This window comes from Accipiter gentilis, chromosome 4, assembly GCF_929443795.1.
Source record: "Accipiter gentilis chromosome 4, bAccGen1.1, whole genome shotgun sequence".
Taxonomy (NCBI): domain Eukaryota; kingdom Metazoa; phylum Chordata; class Aves; order Accipitriformes; family Accipitridae; genus Astur; species Astur gentilis.
The window spans coordinates 38,765,016-38,786,183 of record NC_064883.1 but is presented as its reverse complement, the minus strand read 5'-3'; the positions used below and the strand labels follow the sequence as shown (position 1 = coordinate 38,786,183).

At 44.5% G+C, this 21,168-nt stretch overlaps 1 protein-coding gene across 1 annotated transcript in view; it reads right to left on the bottom strand.

Moving 5' to 3' along the window:
• The window catches only part of CNPY1 (canopy FGF signaling regulator 1), a 75,578-nt gene that overhangs the window by 15,662 nt on the left and 38,748 nt on the right, over positions 1 to 21,168 (bottom strand). The gene's annotated exons all lie outside the window — the stretch shown is intronic.

Genomic DNA, 21,168 nt, shown 5'->3' with positions numbered 1-21,168 from the left:
GCGGCTTGCTGGGACTCCCAGCATTTCTCCAGGGAGCTAACTCCCCATTCTGCAGAAAACTAAGAGCTGGTTTTACTTAAGCACTGAGAAACATTTATGTAGGGAAATTAATGGTAAGAACTACTTTCTGGTTTTATCTTAAGGGGATGGTTGTCACTGAAGCATCCCTTGTGTACAGTTGGTAGGACAAAACCCATGTCTGTCTGCTTTTCTGTTCAGTGCATGAAGGTACTCGATACAACTGGATGTTATTTTAGTTAAAAGAAAAAGTTGAGAGCAGTTGATTTCTTGAATTAAGCCTAATTTTCTAAAATTAAGCCTTTCCAACGTCTAGCTTGGTTTCTAAAATTTGGTTCTAGGGATGGTAGGATATTCCAAGCACATGCATATTTTTATGAGCCATCTTTTTTAAGGATACATTTGATAATGCCTTAGATACAGCTGTGTAACTTTTCCAGATTACTGTAAGCATTCGTGAGTGTTTTTCTACAGCAGAAGTGCATACAAATCTACAAACACCAAAGTAATCTGTTTTCAAAGCAAATGCAAATCAGTGGGCATGACTGCATACACGAAAACATAGTATAAAACCAGGCATACCTGCGTGCCGTGAGCTAAATACCATGGGCATAAATCTGTGTTGAACCCCAGGCACCCAACCCCCAAATATCTGGCCGTCACCGATTCCCCATCCCACAGCGATACACTCCACGTGATATTCGAGAGATGATTATGAGAGTATTACCCCACCTAGCAGTGCTGAAGAAAGGCTCCCACGCTGAAGGGAGTCACAAATAATTAAATGTTTCAAAACACAATGGATATGACATGCTTTCAAAATAGCATCTATAGAATCGCTTCCACTAGGGCGAGGAGCTCTCGGGAGGGAAAGCCCTTTCACTCACTTCAGTTGATTACCTGTATAAAAGGGCTTAATTTCTCCCGAGCGTTTCCTTTCCAAATCACCTCTTTTTACCAAAGCCATTGCAGCAGGAGTGGCAGGTATTCATGCGACCTGTGAGATGTTTCCCCAGACAGAGCTATAACGACATGGGTCCTGGCTAGATTTAATTTTTAACATGCAATTTAAAAAAACAAACCCAACTTTAAAAAAAAAAAAAAAAAAAAGAATTGGCAAAACATTGCCACTCCTGGGCTTGTAGTTCACTGGTAAAATGCCCAAACTACTAATCAGAAGTTTGACCATGACTTAAGACTTCAGTTCAGGGTGTTTCAGCCATGTCTGGGAGCTTTTTCTTGGAAATCACCTTTTTCATCCCAATTCTGCTAACCTAGACCTATCAAGAGATGCCCTTCCTTCGCCCAGTTTGACATGCAGCAGGTTCCTGACGGATTTCGGCGTTCCCTGGCTGAGAGCCAGCCTAGCTCCTGTCCCCCCTCTATGCCTGTTTGGGAAGAAGGGGTTGCCCAGCCCCCTTGGCCACGGTGACCTGGGAGTCACTTGCAGGCTAAAATCTCACATTTCTTTGGTGGATTCATGGAGTTGTGTCCTAAAGCGGTAGTGCCATTGTCAAATGCATTTTGATGGGAGATGCTGGGTGGGCAGTGGTTTTAAAAGATTGCCTCACCTCTTTCAGTGAAGAAACGGTTGTTGGGGAATGTAACTGTAAGCACTTATTAAGAACATCTTGGCCAAGTGAAAATAATTTCCTTAAAAACTAGGTCAATATGTTAAAATCCACAAATAATTTACATACTTCAAGAAACAAATGTGTGCCATTATAAAGCTGTGTAAAAAAACCTGTCCTGGTTTTGCCTGGGATAGGGTTAATTTTCTTCCTAGTAGCTGGTACAGTGTTATGTTTTGGATTTAGCACAAAAATAATGTTGATAACACACTGATGTTTTCAGTTGTTGCTAAGCAGTGTTTGTACTAAGTCAAAGATTTTTCAGCTTCTCATGCCCAGCCAGCAAGGAGGCTGGAGGGGACAAGAGGTTGGGAGGGGACACAGCCAGGGCACCCGACCCAAACTGACCAAAGGAATATTCCACACCATGTGACGTCATGCCCAGTATATAAACTGGGGGGAGTTGGCCTGGGGAGGGGCAGATCGCTGCTCGGGAACTAAGTGGGCACTGTTTGGTGAGTAACTGCATTGTGCACCACTTGTTTTGTATATTCCAATCCTTTTGTTATTCTTGTCATTTTGTTATTATTATTAACATTCTTATTTTCTTCCTTTCTGTTCTATTAAACTGTCTTTATCTCAATCCACAAGTTTTATTTTTTTTCCCGATTCTCTCCCCCACCTCTCTGGGTGCAGTGGGGAGTGAGTGAGTGGCTGCGTGGTGCTTAGTTGCTGGCTGGGGTTAAACCACGACAATACCCAAAAATTGTAGCGAAAGGCAGCACAGAACACATAAACAAAACTGATATCAACTTTCAACATCTGTGGTGAGCTGCTATTGACTTCCCATGATCAATGATTCGAACAACTGTCCCTCTGCCCCTGATACCCTATAGCTAATTCAGGATCTGTGTCTCATTGACAGCAATAGTTCTCTCTATCTGACAGGAGCCAGATCAGGTCATCGGAGACTTGTGTGTTTATTACCTTAACACACTTTTAATTCTTCGGTAGAGTATATTTATATCTGGACTTCCTGGGGGTTTTATGCTCTTTTTAAGGATAATTACAACCTGTTAGGAAAATGCCCTTAAGTTCTATAAATACATTCTCAACACTGATCTTCATTTTATACAGATGTTTTCCCTGGGATTTTCTCTCATTTAAAAAGATAACATTTAAAAATGCCTATGTAAGGGAGTGAGATTAAGAAATACAAGAGTTTTGGGTAGGCATGCATTGCTGAAATGTTCATGGACTCGTGGGCTTTCCCAAGGACTTCATGGGATGTAAACATTTTTACAAGCTTGAGACGAACGAGGATAAAGCACGTGTAGTTTCTGGAGAAATTTGATGGAGATAAGTGCAGCCAGTCTGGATTTTCTTGTCACCAACTTTACATTTCAGAGGGAAGCTTGCATGGTGGTTGGCTGTTAAAGACAGGATGTTAACGTCCCTGTGTGCACAGAGGTATGAGGCTGGTGCCAGTAGAGATGCAACTGGCTGAGGACACACAGAGGTTTTAATCCTCGTGAGTTTGAATTTGGCATTTACTGCGTGCTGCTGTTCTCCCTGGAAGCCTGGGTCTGGCGGGTCGGCTGCAGTGCCCCTCTCTTGGAAATCCCCATTTGTGTCAGTGGGACCTTCTTCCTCAACACCTTTGCGCTCGCTCCTCAAGAAACTAAAAAACTCTAATCACCGAGCAACTAAACAACTTTAAACTCGGATAGTGACGGAGATAAGAACAAAGAACAAAAGAAGAATAATTAAGCATTAAAAATCCTATGTGAAAATGACTTCATTCTCAAGTGGGTATAAAACTAATATACGTGTGGGACATTTGAAGAGCACCAAAGGCTCATGAGATATTGCGGTGAAATTTAGACCACAGCTAATTTTATCTTCTCTGATGGAATGGTTTTTCCTTTTATCCTTCAGTTTACAAATTTTCAGGGCAAACTCTGATTTCTCCTATTTAAATATTACCTATTTTTATTATTAAAATTATTTGGATTAGAAACACCTTTATGCTGGGTCATGTAGAATTGGTTGCTCCATGATTAAGACTATTGGTACTACTGAGGTGCCAGCACTAAATAGTAGTAACTTTTTAGTGCATCTTGCTTCAGGAGAGATGGTGCAAACACTGCAGAACAGGATTATTGAAGAAAAACCAATTTGCTTTGTAACAGAACACAAAATCCAGTTCTGAAACTTTCTGTTTAGCATCCATACAATAAAATCTTGGAAACATCTGGGAGCGGGGAAGCACCTGCTTCCTTCTCCAAAAAGCCAGGTGCCAGTCCTCCATATAGGAGACAGGGTGGTCCAGTAGATGGGAGCGCCCGGCTCCAGGTTCTAGCTCCACTGTCAACCAGGTGAGTCACAGAGTCAGTTATGCCTCTGGAGCTTTGCCCATCAAAATGCTCAGAAACAGCAACCCTGCCTCTACATACATGCCAGGGGCTGAGCTGGGCTTACATGGAGATTTTTATTTCCATTTGGATTGTTCAGAGGGATTTGGGGAAGCAGACTGCGAGGATGCTCTATGTCTATATTTCACAAGCATCTTTAAGGTGTTGGACTATGTCTTTAGCTTCTCCTCCTTGCAAGAAAGTGCACACCAGTAAAATGGGTGGCTCCCAGGGTGGGAGATTAGACCTGTTCACACCCCGAGGGATATTGGAAGTGACAAGAATATCTTAAGAAGACCTTTAGAAGTACAGCTTATCCTCCTTACATTGCCAATCTGCCTTTTGCTGAGAGCTGCCTGGGAATGGATTTCCCACTGGATTAATTAATTCTAATTATGACCTTCCATCATCTACCCATAAATTGGCTTGGTGTGGACGTAGGTGAGATTTCAAATACAGGCTGCACATTAAATATACATATATATATGTATATCCATGTGTGTATGTACATACACAAGCAATTCTCCATCTGGGACTGCACAGCAACTGTGCTGGATGCCATGTGCGCACACACCACCAAAGGTTATTCTTGTTTCCGTTGAATAATGAAAGCCAACCAGGCTGACAGGTAGGTAGAGAGTGGCATTTTATAAGTGATCTGTACCTTCAATAGGAGATGTTGAGTTTTGGCCAGATTTCTTTTTTCTTGGTTGGTTTTTCAGTAGACCCACCCAGCCTCCATTTTCCTCCAACTACAGTCAAGGTTAGTTTTGTCTCTGGGTTAATATTCACCTCTCAGCTCTCTGTGTCTTTGCTTCCAATGCGCTCCAGGATCTCAGCAGCATCTCTCAGGGATGCAGCAGTGCCTTCGAGGCTGTCCTCAGGGCTTTTATAGAACACTGCTAAAAGCACCCACAGCCTCCACTTCCATTACACTGCAGAGCATGAAAGATATGGATCTATATTGGACACTGACATATAAATTAATGTTAACAATGCTGTTTAAAATAATGCACTGGATAGGGCCTGAGGGGTGTCAAGCCAAGAAATGATTGCAAATCTTCCACCTGCAACTCACTCCATTGAGTGTGGGATGTGCAATGTATCTTCACCTGATAAACTCAACTTCTCGGGTTGGACCAGGGGGATGGGGCTGCCCCGGTCTTACTATTGCTTGCCCTTGGCAGCATCGAGCAGGCTATATTCTCCCTGCCAAAAGACATGCAAGTCTCAGTCTCAGCAGGGAGCTCAGCCACTGCCACATCCCTTGGGTGATGTGTGTGGCATTATCAGAACCCAGGCTTGGCCCAGTGTTTTCTTCTTTCCAGGAAAAGTTTTGTAGAAAACTGTTTTTCATACAATATTTTGATCAAGAAGATTAAAAAAAAAAAAAGGGGGGGGGGGGGGGATTATCCCAAATTATCAGAAAGGAGAGAAATAAAAGGAATAATTTTCCTTTTCCTGATACTCTGCTGCAAATTTTCTAGCACAACAGTTGCAGTAAGTATCAGCTACTGTTTGTAATCCATACGTGTGGAGCCATATGTATTACAGTCTGGATTAAGGCAACCAAAGCCCATCTGATCTTGGTTGTCAATAAATCATATAGACCCAGAAGGACTCATAGGAATCTCAGGAATTGAAAAGCTATGGTTACCTCTTTGCCTTATAACATTACCAGTGATTCACTGAAAGTTTAAGACTGGTGATGTAAAGAAAACTTGTAACTACTCTGAAAATGATAGTCATACATAGCTACTCTGAAAATGCTCAGAACAGGTCTGTTTCGAGAGTGTCAAATCTGAATTACAGGAGATTCCTGAAGAAAATAAGAGAGGAACAGCCACTCCTTTATAAGATTCTTTTTTGCGTGAAAAATAAACACTTTACAGGATCATATAATTTTAGTGATGCTTATAAGAGCATTATCCCCCTTAACTCCATTTTGCAAGATCAGAATAATGGGCAAGGAAAGCTCAGAAGGCCTCTTTATTTAAGTTAAGGAAATATATGGCAGAACAGCTCCTCTTTAAACAGAAGCTAAATGTTTTAGTGCCTCAACTCCACAACTCCTCCCACAATTCACCTAACGCAAGCGCATCTTTTTCCTTGATTATTTTTTTTGTGGGGACCCCCCCCACACAAAAGAGCAAAAAGATGCATGCCAGGCTAAAAAACCCCCTATCACTGCTTCCCCCCTGCCTTTTCGTGCAGGTCAGGCTGTCTTTGGGGCATCCTTTTGGGAAAGCATTGCCCTGAAAGAGTGCCTGCCCTGCAGCCCAGAGGTGTAACGGCAGTAGTGCAGTCCAGCCCCGCACTCCGGGTGCCTCAGTGGGGCTTTTTAGGTTTTGGCTGATGCTTCACATTTCTGCGGACGAAGGCACATCACCATCGCATAAATAGAGCGGGTTTTGCTGTCCAGAGCAGGCTCTTCGGAGAAACCTCATAGCTCCTCTCAGTTATCTTTTTGTAAACCGCGAGAGAATGGGAACGTACACTTAAGACTTTAAGCTCCTGCGTGTGAAATATGTAAATACAGGGGAGGGTTTGCAGTTTGTTGTTTTTAAGAGAACACTTGCTGTTCATTTTACAGCTCCATGCTGCAACTGGAAGCAAAACTCCTTCTCTTTTCAATTTTCAGAGCCCACTTATCCCAGGTGTACTGGAGGAGCCCCCGGGATGCTTTGCTCCAGCATCTCCAAATCACACCCCCACTTGTTTCACCATCCACGACTGGAAACCCAACAAGCTCCTCGGCAGGTCTGGAAGCCTGCAGCCCGGGCAAATCCCAGGGCTGACACTCGGCAGCAGAGACTGTGAAAAGCTTTCACTGATCCCAGCACAACGTGCTGCTGTTTCACCCCTTATTGTCTCTCCCGCTCGCAATGTGCCATCTCGGCATTTCCTGCCGCTGTTATGAGATGCTTCGATGGCTGCACAAGTCATTTTTCCAGTCTTTTATAACAGAGTAATGCCTTTATTTGATTGCAAGAGCAAGATCTGCCGTGCCGGATATTTTTGCGGCTGAAAGACCAATGCAATCAAATCAGGCAGATGCAGCATATAGGAAACAAGTACTTCACGCCAGAGAGATGACACTTTGAATCACATGCCATTTGAGACACAGGAAATGAAAATCCCAAAGAGCCTCCAAAGAAATGGAAACTTGTTTAACATTTCGATATTCCTGTATCAAAATCTCCAGGTAATAGCCAATACCAGTCTTCATCAATTTAGGAGGCTTAGCAGCACCACAAGGAGACAGAGATGAGGATTCCCAGGATCCAAATCCTGGCAGCAACAGGGCGGACAGCAGGTGGTTTATTTGCCTGGGAGATGGGTGGTGTACGGCAGCGCACACCCCCCAGAAGGCAGGCAGGTAACAAATCAAGCCCATAGGAAACATTGCACCAAAGCTGCTCTTTGTTGTGCCCTCTGCAATGCCTTAAGCAGTTTATTGAATTGTCCAACTTGCCAATTAGTCATAAACTAATGCTTCTGACCCAAAAGGTGTCACACTTTCCTCCATCCCTTCCCAGCCTCAGCCGCCACTGAGAACGTGGAGGTGCAAAGAAACCACGAATGTACGACTAATGAGTTTTGATAGAAACTACGGAAATAGGAAACAGCTATATTTTTTGTGTGTACAACCTGGCAGAAAAGGTGTTTCTCTTCCAACAGCTGAAGCAGCCCAGCTGGGGTGGCCTCCCGTACCTCCTCCCCACGGAGAGCAACTGCAGCTGGTAACCAAAGGCAGAACAAAGAAGCCAGTTTGGAGATAGGGAAACATACGAACAGCTCTTCAGAGCCACACAGGGAATTTAAAGTAGGAACAAGATAGAAGCGAGCACTGCCTAGTAGGAGAAGACCAGCAGGGACCAGAGGACATGAGCTGACCTGGTGGACTTGCAGTCGCCTCTACATCAATCAGTGCAGCAAATCTGGGCATTGCTGCTCCTGCGAGAGGATGGGGGACGTGGGGTGTGCCAGCCCTGGGGAAAGGTGACTTGGCAGCCCTTCTGCCTGCTCCACCGCAGGGTAGGGACCGGCTTTCCCACAGGGCAGAGGGACTGGAAAAGAAGGGCCACCAGGCTGGAAGCAATGGTGGGGAGCGGTAAGCAGAGTAAGCTTAATATCACCAAGAACAGACAACGAAGAACTGTAGAGTTTGTGTAACAATGAGGGCTCTCTTAAAACAGAAAAGAAGACAGACATCACCATATAAACAAAGTGGGAGAAAAAGCCTGTGCTGAAAGAACAGGAGCAGCAGACAGGAATAATTCAATAAGCCAATACTTCTCTCCAGAAAACTGCACCGGAGGAGTCCTACCTTCCCAGATCTCACCTTCCCATCTCACAGAGGAGGAGGTGGCTCCAGACTTTGGGTCAGCTGAGCCTTGGCCAGCTGTGTTAAGGATGGGCACCGAGGACATTTGTGTCACCCACCTCTGAAAAATAACTGGTTCTGCCAAGTCATCTTCCCCAGGGAGAGCTCAGCCATCCTGGCCTGTATCGGAAATAGCGTGGCCAGCAGGAGCAGGGAGGTGGTTGTTCCCCTGTACTTGGCACTAGTGAGGCCGCACCTCAAACGCTGTGTTCAGTTTTGGGCTCCTCACTACCGGAAGGACATTGAGGTGCTGGAGTGTGTTCAGAGAAGGGCAACCAGGTTGGTGAGAGGCCTGGAGCACAAGTCTTATGAGGAGCGGCTGAGGGAGCTGGGGCTGTTTAGCCTGGAGAAGAGGAGGCTGAGGGGAGACCTCATCGCTCTCTACAACTACCTGAAAAGAGGGTGTAGTGAGGTGGGTGCTGGTCCCTTCTATCAAGTAGCTAGTGATGGGACGAGAGGAAATGGCCTCAAGTGGTGCCAGGGGAGGTTTAGACTGGATATTAGAAAAAAATTCTTCACCGAAAGGGTTGTCAAGCATTGGAACAGGCTGCCCAGGAAAGTGGTGGAGTCACCATCCCTGGAGGTGGTAAAAAACTACATAGATGGGGCACTTCAGGACATGGTTTAGTGTGCATGGTGGTCTTGGGTTGACGGTTGGACTTGATGATCTTAGAGGTCTTTTCCAAACTTAATGATTCCATTCTATTCTATTCTATCCATTCAGCAATGCAGGGTCAACTGGATCATAGAATCATAGAATGGTTTGAGTTGGAAGGGACCTTTACAGGTCATCTAGTCCTACCCCCCCTGCAATGAGCAGGGACACCTTCCACTAGATCAGTTTGCTCAGAGCCCCATCCAGCCTGACCATGAATGTTTCCAGGGACGGGGCATCTACCACCTCTCTGGGGAACCTGTTCCAGTGTTTCACCACCCTCATTGTAAAAAATTTCTTCCTTATATCTAGTCTGAATCTGCCTTCTTTTAGTTTAAAACCATTATGTCTTGTGCTATCACTACAGGCCCTGCTAAAAAGTCTGTCTCCATCTTTCTTATAAGCTCCCTTCAAGTATTGAAAGGCTGCAATAAGGTATACTCACAGTCTTCCCTGCTTCAGGCTGAACAATCCCAACTCTCTCAGACTGTTGGAGAGGTGTTCCGTCCCTCTGATCATTTTTGTGGCTCTCCTCTAGACCTTCTCCATCAGTTCCATGTCTTTCCTGCACTGATTAAAGGCATTTGAGGAGCTGTCACAGGCTAGAGTCAGTGTAACACAGCTGATGGGACCTCTGTGCATAGGAGTTGAGCATCCCAAAGATGACACTAATGTCTGTCTAATATGCGGAGTGAGGAGATGACAGAGAAGAGGAAGGAACCCATCCTGCTCTCCGCACACCACTGGGAGAAGGGGATGCTCTGCACAGGAGCAGAAGTTACTTTCAAATGTCATGACGTTAGTGTTTCTTGAAATGCCTCCAAAAGCTTGTGGAGACATCAGCAAAGCTTAGCCAGAGTTACTGCTTCTAGCAATTTCTTGTTGTACCAGAGCTTGTCATTTGGGGCACTGCAGTCCAGGTCAGTCTCCTCTCACCTAGGATGTGGGGAGGGAGAAGATATGGCTGCATGTGGGCATCCTGCCCGGGAACAGGATGATGGCGGTGTTAAGAAAAGATCAAACAAAGGCTAGCATGTGCTACAGCTTTGCAGATTTCAGAGCTGACTCAAGCCAAGAGCTTTTCTGACACAGGTTAGCATGTCCTGCACTCTCACTGCTTGGCCGCTCCTGGCTTGCATCGGGGGCTGCCAAAACCCCAGTTACGTGACGGTTTTGTGAAAGTAGCTGGAATCGGCTGGACCAGGCACACAGCAGAGGCACATGGAGGGAGACATCAGAGCCTGAGCTGCCTTCCCCTGTGCTCTGGGATGGTCTTTTCCATCCTGAGTTACACAGACCCATCATCCCAGTCCAGTGGAGTCAGTCCCACAGCTAGTCCAGGCCGAGTAAGACGTGAGATGGGTCAGCTGCTAAATTTGTCAGACTAAACCCCAGATTAGACCAACATTTAAGTCAGAGCAGTTAGTTGATGAGTATTTCATTGTGAAGCCCTCACAGAATATCAAAGGGTCTAAATTGCAATGCCCTGAGGTTAGACAAAAAAGCTCAAAGAAACACAAAGCAGAAAACCTGAGCATCCCTGACAGAGGACTTCGGGGACAGGTAACGAAGAAAAGCAATCAGTATATGGACTATGTGATAAAACATTATCGTGGTTTAACCCCAGCCAGCAACTAAGCACCACGCAGCCGCTTGTTCAGCTCCGCCTCACCCAGTGGGATGGGGGAGAGAATTGGGGAAAAAAAAGTAAAACTTGTGGGTTGATATAAGACCAGTTTAATAGAACAGAAAGGAAGAAAATAAGAATGATAATAATAACAATGATAATAAAATGACAACAATAATAATAAAAGATTTAGAATATACAAAACAAGTGATTCACAATGCAATTGCTCACCACTTGCCAACTGATGCCCAGTTAGTTCCCAAGCAGCGATCTGCCCCTTCCCAGGCCAACTCCCCCCAGTTTATATACTGGGCATGACGTCCCTTGGTATGGAATACCCCTTTGGCCAGTTTGGGTCAGCTGTCCTGGCTGTGTCCCCTCCCAACTTCTTGTGCCCCTCCAGCCTTCTTGCTGGCTGGGCTTGAGAAGCTGAAAACTCCTTGACTTAGTACAAACACTACTTAGCAACAACTGAAAACATCAGTGTGTTATCAACGTTATTCTCATGCTAAATCCAGACCATAATGCTGTACCAGCTACTAGAAAGAAAATTAACTCTATCCCAGGCAAAACCAGGACAAATCCCAACATTCTTGGAAAACATGCATATGCAAGAAGTTGAATAGTATTTGTCCTGAAAAAAAGGTAAGAGTGCAGCACTGAACGGAAAATAACTGGAAGTGATCCTCATTAAAGAAAAACACGAGAGAGGGATGTGCTCACTAGCTGGTTATAGCACTGCTGAAGGGTGTTCAGGGAAATGTCAAGAGCAAAGTTTTTTCCCTTTTTGCTGCCACAGCCCAGTTAAGATCTGTTTGTGGAAGACTGTAAGCAATATAACTGATCAGCAAGTAAATGAGAGGTCTTTAATGCCTGCCAAGCCTCCTGGATCATTTCACTTTAAAGGCTCTAAAGTGCCTAGGACTTCTGACAGATGAAAGCAGAATTGGTTCATTTGTTGAATGCAAACTGAAATCTCTCAAAAACATTAAGTCCCATTGTAGGGTTAAAAAAAAAAAAAATCCAGCTCAGAAGTCAGCCTGCAGATTTCTGCTGTGGAAGACAGAAAGCATAAGCTTCATTACTACAGAGCCAGGTTTCACATGCCAAGCCTGTAAGAGCATTTTACAGCTCCAGTGAGCAAACCACACTAGACCTGATGACAGAGAAAGTGATGTCTGTTGAGTTTCTTAAACACCAAAGTTTGATTTGGTCCTTCAGGGGAGCTCAGGCTGGGAAATATGGAAAGCTAGGGTCTGAAAGGTAGCTTGGAGAAACAGAAGAGGCAGTGCAAAGAGCTTACAGCAGGGCTGCATGAAGCAGCAAATACCTTCAGCAAGCACTGAGATTCGGGCAGTCCACACGCCCTGCTGTTTAAAGTCTATAGATAAATCTTGGATATCTTGAGAGCAAATGCTAGAAATAAGGAACCCATCTATATGAAGGAACTAATAAAGAGGTCCAAATGTATTACGTTACAGGTCTCATCACACTGAGAAGTAGTCAGGACTACTCTGAATGAAGACTTTATTTTTATTATGGCAACATGTTTCTCTCCATCTCTATGATCCTGCCTGCAGTACCACAGTATACAGTCCATGGCAGAAATGGGGCCATAAAGCAGTTGCTGAGAGGTGGGGTAATGCTGTTGAGTTGATGATCAGTCCTTATGGACAGCTGCATATTGCACAGGAATTACAAGCTACCAACTGGAACAACAAATGGAGAATTACAAGGAAGACTTGTGCTCTGCCTGTGGATTAGGGAATTAATTTTATGCTACCTGTCCAGTTTACTTTGGCTTTGGAACAAATAAAATTGTAGTGTGCAAAGGAAATATTGGAACCTGGAAGCCTAGAAATATAGTTTTACTTGTAACATCCAGTTATGTCATCTCATAAAGTATATATCCTTGCCCTGAACCGATGGGTCTATCTAGATTAACAGCAAAATCTTTCCAGTCTTGAATAGGGAAATACACTGCTAGCTGTATGTAAATTAAATATCTCTGCTTGCTTCAGATTTTTCACTAAAGGATCATTACATAAAATGCAAATGTAACTTTTTGAGGAAGGGGAAGGGGGCTTGACAGTACAGCCTTTCTGGACAGTCTTCCAGCAGAGGATTAGGAACTATGGATGGTATTTCCATAAGCCCTTGTTTTTGGCCTGACTATGACTCCCAGAGAAGCTGATGGTAAATCTGCCATTGTATCCATGAGGAACAGACTTGAGACAGCACTGAGCAAACTGAAGATCCCAGCCTTTGACTCAGTAGTGTAAATATTTTGCCTTTATAAGCAGAGATTAGTAAATTCAGGGACGTTATTCAAAATGCAATTTGGTAGCTGCTTCACTGAGCAGTATCCATACACACTGAGCATACTTATCTCCCACGGTTTTAAACACTGCTTCGTGCCATTAAGGAACAAGGACATAAATCACAAAAGCGACTGCAGTCAGTGTCGTAGCGGGTAATCTCAGCACAAAGGAGACAAACGGGTCACAGACATATTATTTCCTTTGCACCCCTTATGATGATCCCCCCAAGGAAGGGTGCGTGGCTGTAGGGATGGGTGCTAGGAAATACGAACGCTGCTGTTGGCATAGGTGCTTGATTCTGCGTGAAAGGTAGTAGCACTGGTCTCCCATGTTGTCGATGTGCTGGTTTTAATGAGAATGGAGAAGAGCCGTGGAGAAAAAAGTAAATCCCTGTTCATGTTCAAAGTCAGAAATATTGTTGTGTATGGAGTGAACTTAATCCACTCAGTAGAGAGTCCCTGGCTGAAAAGGTATCCAATAAAGATGTTCAGATCTGCTTAACTGAGCTGGAGAGTGGATTTTCTGTAGTTGTCTATCCAACATACGTAGCAGAGATCAGAAGAGTGCAACATATCCTACCTTGTAGCTATAGCAGAAGCCAGAGTGGCTTAGATATCCATAGACACTGTTACCCACAAAATGCTTCATGCACTCAGTGCTGAAGGAAGAAACGGGATTTCAGACTGACGTTTTAGGCAGTCAGGAAAATGTACTTCCCTGAAACACTTCATTTGAGTAAAGCAGCCTACAGATCCATACCAATATTCATCTGAGTACTCTGCCTCAGCTAGGAAGTTATCCTGCCTTATTACTGAAGGTTGGAATTTAATTAGATGAAGGATTTAAAACAATTTCTTGATCTTAAAAAATGTCTATAATTTTTTATTTTGAGAGTTGTCAGGATTCCATATCTGGCTTAAAAATGCAATAATGGAACTTGTCAAAGAATTCAATTCAGAGGAACTCCCTGACTTGAAATTTGTGTGCCTGGAGACTCTACTTACACCTGAGGAATAGAAGTAGAGGTCAGCCGGCACGGTAATGTAAAATGCAGAACATCATTGCAAAGTTGTCATCTGCAACTTTGTGGGGGAAGAATGAGAACTACTTATATAACAACAGTTTTAATACTTGGAGATCTTCCCCCAACGAGCTGGTAACATTGTGGCACGCCAAATTGACCTTTTGCTTAAATATTTGCTCCTGCTGCAAGATCTGACCATACAGTTACACTCGACCTGCCTAAAGTGTTAGCTGAAGAACAACCTTTCATGTCACACACTAGATTAAATCCTGTTCCTTGACTTCTCTGGGTGTCCAAGACAGCGTTAAGAAGTCCATCCGTCTCTATACTTTGGTCTGACAGACACTTGCCTCAATGAGTTTTTGCAACAGAAAACATTTGTTGGGAAAAAAACCAAGAAGCCAAAGATCCGGAGCAAAGACAACTGGCTGGAGAGAAATCATCAGAAAACCCATATGACAGAAAGGGATGAACAGTACCAGAGGTTTTTGGTCTTTCTATCTGCTGCACAGTTTTGGAGAGCAGTGGAAAAGTGGCAAGGCATTAATTTGAGAAATGGCCTGAGCTTATTTATTCTCATTGATCTTAGGACTTGATAGATGCAGAGGAAGTCTGCCACTAGTCCACCAAAGTGGGATGGGATAGCTCCCTAATTTAATTTATTTTAACGGAAGCCTTGGTGATATCTGCCCTTGGCAGGAGTGCACACTGGTAAAGCACCTGAAAGAGGCAACATCTCCCCACCTAAAACTGAGAAGTTGATATATATGAGCTGGGCTGAGCTTATATTATTCCTTTTAGTTTGCTTACACACTCCCCATCAGACCTGCTGACACTAACAGCCCAGGAGAGCCTGTCAGCCTCAGACATGCCTTAGGTTCTTCGTAAACAACTGCTCTGGCTGCTGGAGCCATCACTCATGGATTTATGGAGCCTTCTCATTATTCTGGAGACAAACTCTGGATTTTGAACTGGGAGTTGACATGATAACCACAGCTGGTGTCAATACCACAAGCATGTGTGTGTGTGTGATCAGCAAGTGTGATACTCCATTCGAAGTTCACAGTAGGGAAAAGAAACAAGGAAACCTCTCCCAGTCACATCTGCTGGCAGAAAGCAAGAAGAAGAGATAAAAGGAATTACTGCACAACCCTCATGTGAACAGGAGATCAGCATCCACCACAGGTTTCCATGAAACCTGGATTTCTGTTTCAGTGCGGCCACTTGTTTTCCTGTATGGTCATGACAATCCTCTGTCAACTTTCTTCTGAGGTGACACTTTGCATCCAATCCTGTTCATCTTCAGCCCAGATTCACTTCCTTGGCTCCATTTGCCTGCATTGAACGTGAATTCAGGATCCTCCAGAAACAAGTATCTTGGTGCTTGCTCCAGCAGTCCTTTGAGTCAAAAACCCCGGCTAAAAACCACAATAACTGTCCAATGAATTCCTCTTCCTCAAAATCGATGTTAATGCTACCATGACCCAGAAAGAGAAGCATTTGTCAGATCAGGCAGTAACAATCAGATGTCAGGGGAACAGGGAAAGCCGACCTCCAGATGCGGTGTGGAAGAGCCTTCTGCAGGACTGCATAACGGGAACGTGAAAAGCAGCTTCCTTTGGGAACAGTCGGACACGGAGCCCTGCTCTGCTGGTTCCTCATTGACGTGGCTGGAAATCAGGCAGAAGAAGGATTGTACTGCCTCGACCCAAAGCAGCTGGAAAAGGATTTCATTCACACCTTGGCATTTCCATGGATCGCTTGAGCACAGGAGTGACAAAGTGGTGTTGCATAACTCCAGAGAGTAAACTTTCTGGACAACATCCACTTACATTCTTCTGAATAAACTTATAAGTATCCCTTTCCCCCTGAGCTGGAAAAAACCCCTTGCCCCGGTCCTTGGGTGTGATGCAGGGCAGAGCTTGGTGCTGGGGACCAAGCGCTGCATCTCACACCAGACCCTGCGCTCGACCTAGTCACCGACTGCCGAGTGCTGCTTTATCCTCTCACCGTTCAAGGACTCTAGCCATTTCCATATGGTTTGTACTCCTGCCAATGACTGTAACTTGATTTTTTTCTGATGTCTGATTAATCTCAGCTTTTGCTCTATGACTTTCTGCCTCTGAAGGAATTCCCTCTGCGTGCCAGCACTAGTGCCCGGTCAGAGGCTGGTGATGGCCGTCAATCTCCTCTCTTCTTCACTGCGCTGTCACCCTGTGCACCAACAGTGATGCTTTTCTTTCCGGATGGATGCCACCCCTGGGATTTGTCCCCATTAGCCCACCTCAGGAGGGAGACACTGAAACTCTTCCAAAAATAGGTCCAGCGGCTACTCATGCCCCTCACCTCCAAGAGACTGAGCTTGTTTTCCCTCCCCAACACATACAGACCTTCCTCAAGAAAGAACCCGGGGTTTCCTGGGGGTTTGGTCATGCGGGGAAGGGACAGGATGGGACAGGGAAGCTGGGATGGGATGGTGGGGAAGAGAGCGGGGTCTGCACTCTCCTGCGCTGCAAATGCCGGCTGGTCTCTGGCCTTCGGAGAGGGGGAGAGATGAGGCAGAACCACAGCTGTGGGGATGCAGTCCTGCCTCGGGCACATTTCCTCTCACCAAAATGGCAGCCAAGGGGCTATTTGCCTAGGGAACTGATTTCTTCGGGGTTTTTATCCACCCTGAAAAAGCAAACCCAAGCATCCCAGCCCGTGCTGTGCTGTGGGACCGAGCCCAGCAGGCTAGCCTGGCTTGCCTCCCATAAGGGGAGCATCAAGGTATTTATAAAGATGCTTCCTTTTATCTCTGCCCGATAGGCCCATTTTCCTTCTGAAACCTGCAGGGGAGCCAGTCACGGTGTACGCTTTGGTGAGGAAAGCTCTGTTGAACAAAGAATCACCCCAAAATATAAGTACTGCTCTGGCACACGCCTTGTGTCTGATAAAAGCTTGAGCTCGGACATTCGTGGCATCTTGAAGTTTTGCGGATGGAAATCCTGGCCAAGCCACCTACCACCCACCACCCTGGGGGTTTGTACGATGGCTACGGGATTTGCCTCTAGGCTTTGCTTGCCAGTGGTTCGCTTGGGGGGTGCGGTATCATGCAGGTAAATACAGTGAATGTATTTTTTTTTTACTGTAGGGGGGCTGCAGAGGACGGGGAGACCTGGTCCCGCGTTCAGACTCTCCGGAGGCTGCTGCAACCGCTGGCCCTTGGCACAGCAAAGGCACCACAGCGTTAATGTTGTTTTAGAGAAATAACGGCTACAAACCTTGTTGCTCAACTGGTAGCAATCGGAAAGCAAAGCTTGGGTTTTAATAAAACCTGAGTTTGCCAAATCTGAGGTGGAAGGGCAGATCTGTCTAAATTTGCCATAGTTTCCCACCTTTGAAGGGTTTGCGAGTCGTGTTGCCTTCAGCCTGCTGGAAAAGCAAGGGGAAAAGGCATCCCTGAGCAAAATTCTTTCCCTGAAATATGTTTCAACTTGCTCTCTTCTGATGATTGCAGTATCCCCCTCCCTGACGCTGCTATCATCGCCACAGTGTGTACGTACAGATGATGCTACCGAAATGTATATGTGATTGACTTCAAAGCACTGAGCAAGTGCATGTGTAATCAAGTGTGGTGAATGAGTCTGAATCAGTCTTGACATGGCTTTCCTCGCCGGCCTGGCCTGGGTGCCTAGACAAGGTTTTTATTCTCATTGCTTTCTGATATGATAGAGCTCCTCTAGCTGACTTTTTTTTTAACCTCCTCTGACATTTAGGGCTTGTCTATACTGGGGATTTAATTCAAATTATTCGAGGATGTGAATTTAGAGAGGAATAATTATTCTTGATTAACTCCCCATGTGGACAGTCTTGTTCCAAAATAAAAGTGCTTTATTTCAAATGGGTTTAATTGACTCCAAGATAATCAGTAGGTTGTTTTCTCTAAGAAAAAGGGAAAGGAAGGATACAAAATGGAGAATACTCTTTCCTCTTCAATTTGTTGAAAAATGCAGGGACTTTTGAACATTATGAAAGTTTTAACTGAAAATTGCTGTATGATATTATGTATAATTTGCACCTCTGATAAACTGCATGCTGTTAAAATTATTGTTCCATGAAAATAATTACACAGCAGCCAACATAATTAGACAAGCAACACAAAATCGGAGGCAGAAATGTAGGATGAGGCTCTGACTGGGAGGGCTGTTTGTAGGGAGGTTGCTCTGAGGTGTATTTTATTCTGTACACACACTGGCATCCAGCCTGATTTGCTGGAACCAAAACTGATTACAGAATGTAATAAGCCTCACAAAAGCTTAATAAAAAAATTTCTCAGGTTTAGGATGAATTTTCTGTTCAAAACCAAGAAAAAAGATGAATCCTAGAATAATCAATACTCTGCTAGGGAAAATCAGAGATCGAGGTGCCAAAAAATGTCCAACAACCCCAATGGTGGGGGCACTGATGCTGCTGATGCCCGTGGTACCCAAAAGGGAGAGCTGGAGTCAGGCAGGGCTCTGGCTGCCAAGCGTCACACATGGGCTCAGGCACTGATCTTGTATCATCCATATTATTGAATTGATCTCATCCCAGATATCACTATTTAAGAGTATTAAGGTATTTGTCTGGAGACAGTGCAGGATACAGTGAGCACTTTAGGTTGAAGAGTGTTTAGCATGGATCCAGACACAACTCGTGTCATACCTTTTGACTATGGGGCAGGGAACTGGTCCTAGCCTTGTTGGTTACCAGCACAGACTCACCCACCCAACCTCCTCTTTCTAAATAACTGCTCTGTCTAGGTGGCAGTCCAGCCTTGCACATCAATGACCTCCTGGAACTGAAAAGCTTGCCCTTATGAAATTGTTATCAGAGCTGGCTCATGTGATTCTTCCAAAAAACTATCATCAGCAAATCAGTGTTTTCTGAATTAAAAAAAAAAAAAAAGAAAGAAAAAAACCCCCAACCTAAAAAAATCAAGACTCTTGTGTGAATCAGTAGATGGCAAATCTTAATCTGGGGCTGACCAGACAGTAGGAGCTACCAGTACTGGCCTGCTGGAAAACATGAAGCACAGGCTTTTCTTAGCTTCCTTTTTTCTGTTGTTTTGTTTTGTTTTGTTTTGTTTCTTTCCAGTGTAGGATGGGGAATCTTTGAAAGACTTTTTCTTTTTCTTTCCTGGGGCAGGAAACCATTTGCCACCCAGTAGCAATTTGCAGTGAAGCAGTGAGAGCCAGCCCCTGGATTGCAGCTCTGATTTTGAGAACACATAGGAGCATGCTGGGATTGTGATAATACAGAGGTCTACAGGAAGGCTCATGTGCATAAAAACATGCAGAACTCTGCAGAAACAGAGCCTAGAATTGAAACTCCTGCAATCACACCAAGGGAAATGGGAATCTTAAATTTAAAGCTTCCAGAGAAGGATTTTATTTTGCTTTTCTGGCATTGCTTTCAATACTGGGTTTCACCGACCCAGTGACTTTCTTTGCCAAAGTGGAAGAGCAATCAATAGACAGGAGAAAATTATGATACTCTTTTAAAACCAATTCCACAGTTAGCAGCTCAGATGAAAAGAGAAACACTATATCCACATCTATCCATTCTCTACATCGACTTCAAGGTCCATTATGAACCCCTACTCACTCATACCAAGCCAAACCTTTCCCTTCTTGTTGAAGAGCAATATCCTAATAAAATGCATTCCTTTAATTGTCCAACCCATCAGACCAAAACAGATCATGGCCAAAACCCCTAGAAAGACAAAGGAACTCACATTTTTAAAACACTGAAGCAGCTTGAGCCTCTAAACCTGACAGCCATGGGAGACATGGGTTATGTAGGGAGTGTGGGCAGGTATGCTTCACTGCACATCTCACCATCCTGGTCACCTTTGCCAGGTCCAGAACGAGCAGAAGCAACCTCAGCCCTTCTCTAGCCCACACACCCCTAGCTCCTGGTGGGAGGGAAGGCAATGGGTGCACAGACCTTCCTGTGGGATGGAAATTGGATGTGGCAGATGCAAACATCTGAACTCAAGAGCTCAAGGAAAGATCTCCAGTGCCACACTTCAGATATGGCATTAGTAACTTCGGGGACTTCCAGTAGAGCTTGGGCTCTCTTGGGCCTGAGCCATTCTGAAAATAGGACTTCAGGATGCTTTTGTAAATTTTAGTCAAGGTAAATTTATACTGAAGTCTAAATCCACAGTTAATTACAATGAAGTAGAAATTGTTCTGAAGAGATTAAGGATGAGCTTTTGAAGGAGGCCTCTGAATTTTAAGTAACCATTTCTCATTGAAAGTCACGGGGTTTGGGCATCTAACTCCCTTGCTCACTTTTGAAGATCCAAAACAGGGTCTAAAACCCATTCTGTTAACAAGTCAGCCAATATTTCTTTCCTGGGAAAGCAGTCTTCTGATATCCCAAAATTAAGACAACAGGGGGCTACATTTTTTGTTTTATTCTCAAAGGCTAATACTGAAACAATATAGAAATCATTGTGAAAAATAAACTACTGCAATTTAGATGCTTAGTTTTCAAATAAGTTGACAGGCATAGCAAGGAAATGTTTTTACCTCTGAAGAAATAAATGTAATGAAATACTGTTTAAATAATGTTTAAGTGATGCGATGAAAGATGGGTTCACGAACCCTCTGTTATGTTAACAATTAGCGGTGCAGGACATGGATTTTGTTTAAGAAATGTGTACTGCTAATATTGGGGTCAACATATGAATAAACAAGAATGGCAGTATGCACTAGAGTCAGACTTTATTAACGTACGCTTAGTTATCTGTGTTGCTTTACTTACCGTACCAAGATCTGCTGCAGTCAGGTCCTGTGCGTCTGTGTGTCCACAGGCAGGTGTGGGTACCCATTCATTCTCTTGCCCGCATCCAGACATCATTTGTGTGCTGAAATTACTTTCTTGCTCAACATGAGGAAGGCACACACGTATCAGCCCGCTCCTGAAGTCTGACACCGACCCATGCTGTTGGAGGCAGCAAGGCCCAAGGGTTGGGGTGCTGACTTGGGACCACCCCAGGAGCAGCCCAGAAGCTATCGCTTCTTCTGCTATAGACTAACCATGTAACGCCAGGCAAGCCACTGTGGCCTCCTCTCACTTTCTCTTAGCTATTAATCTTATTTGACCTTAAGCTGGTCTCT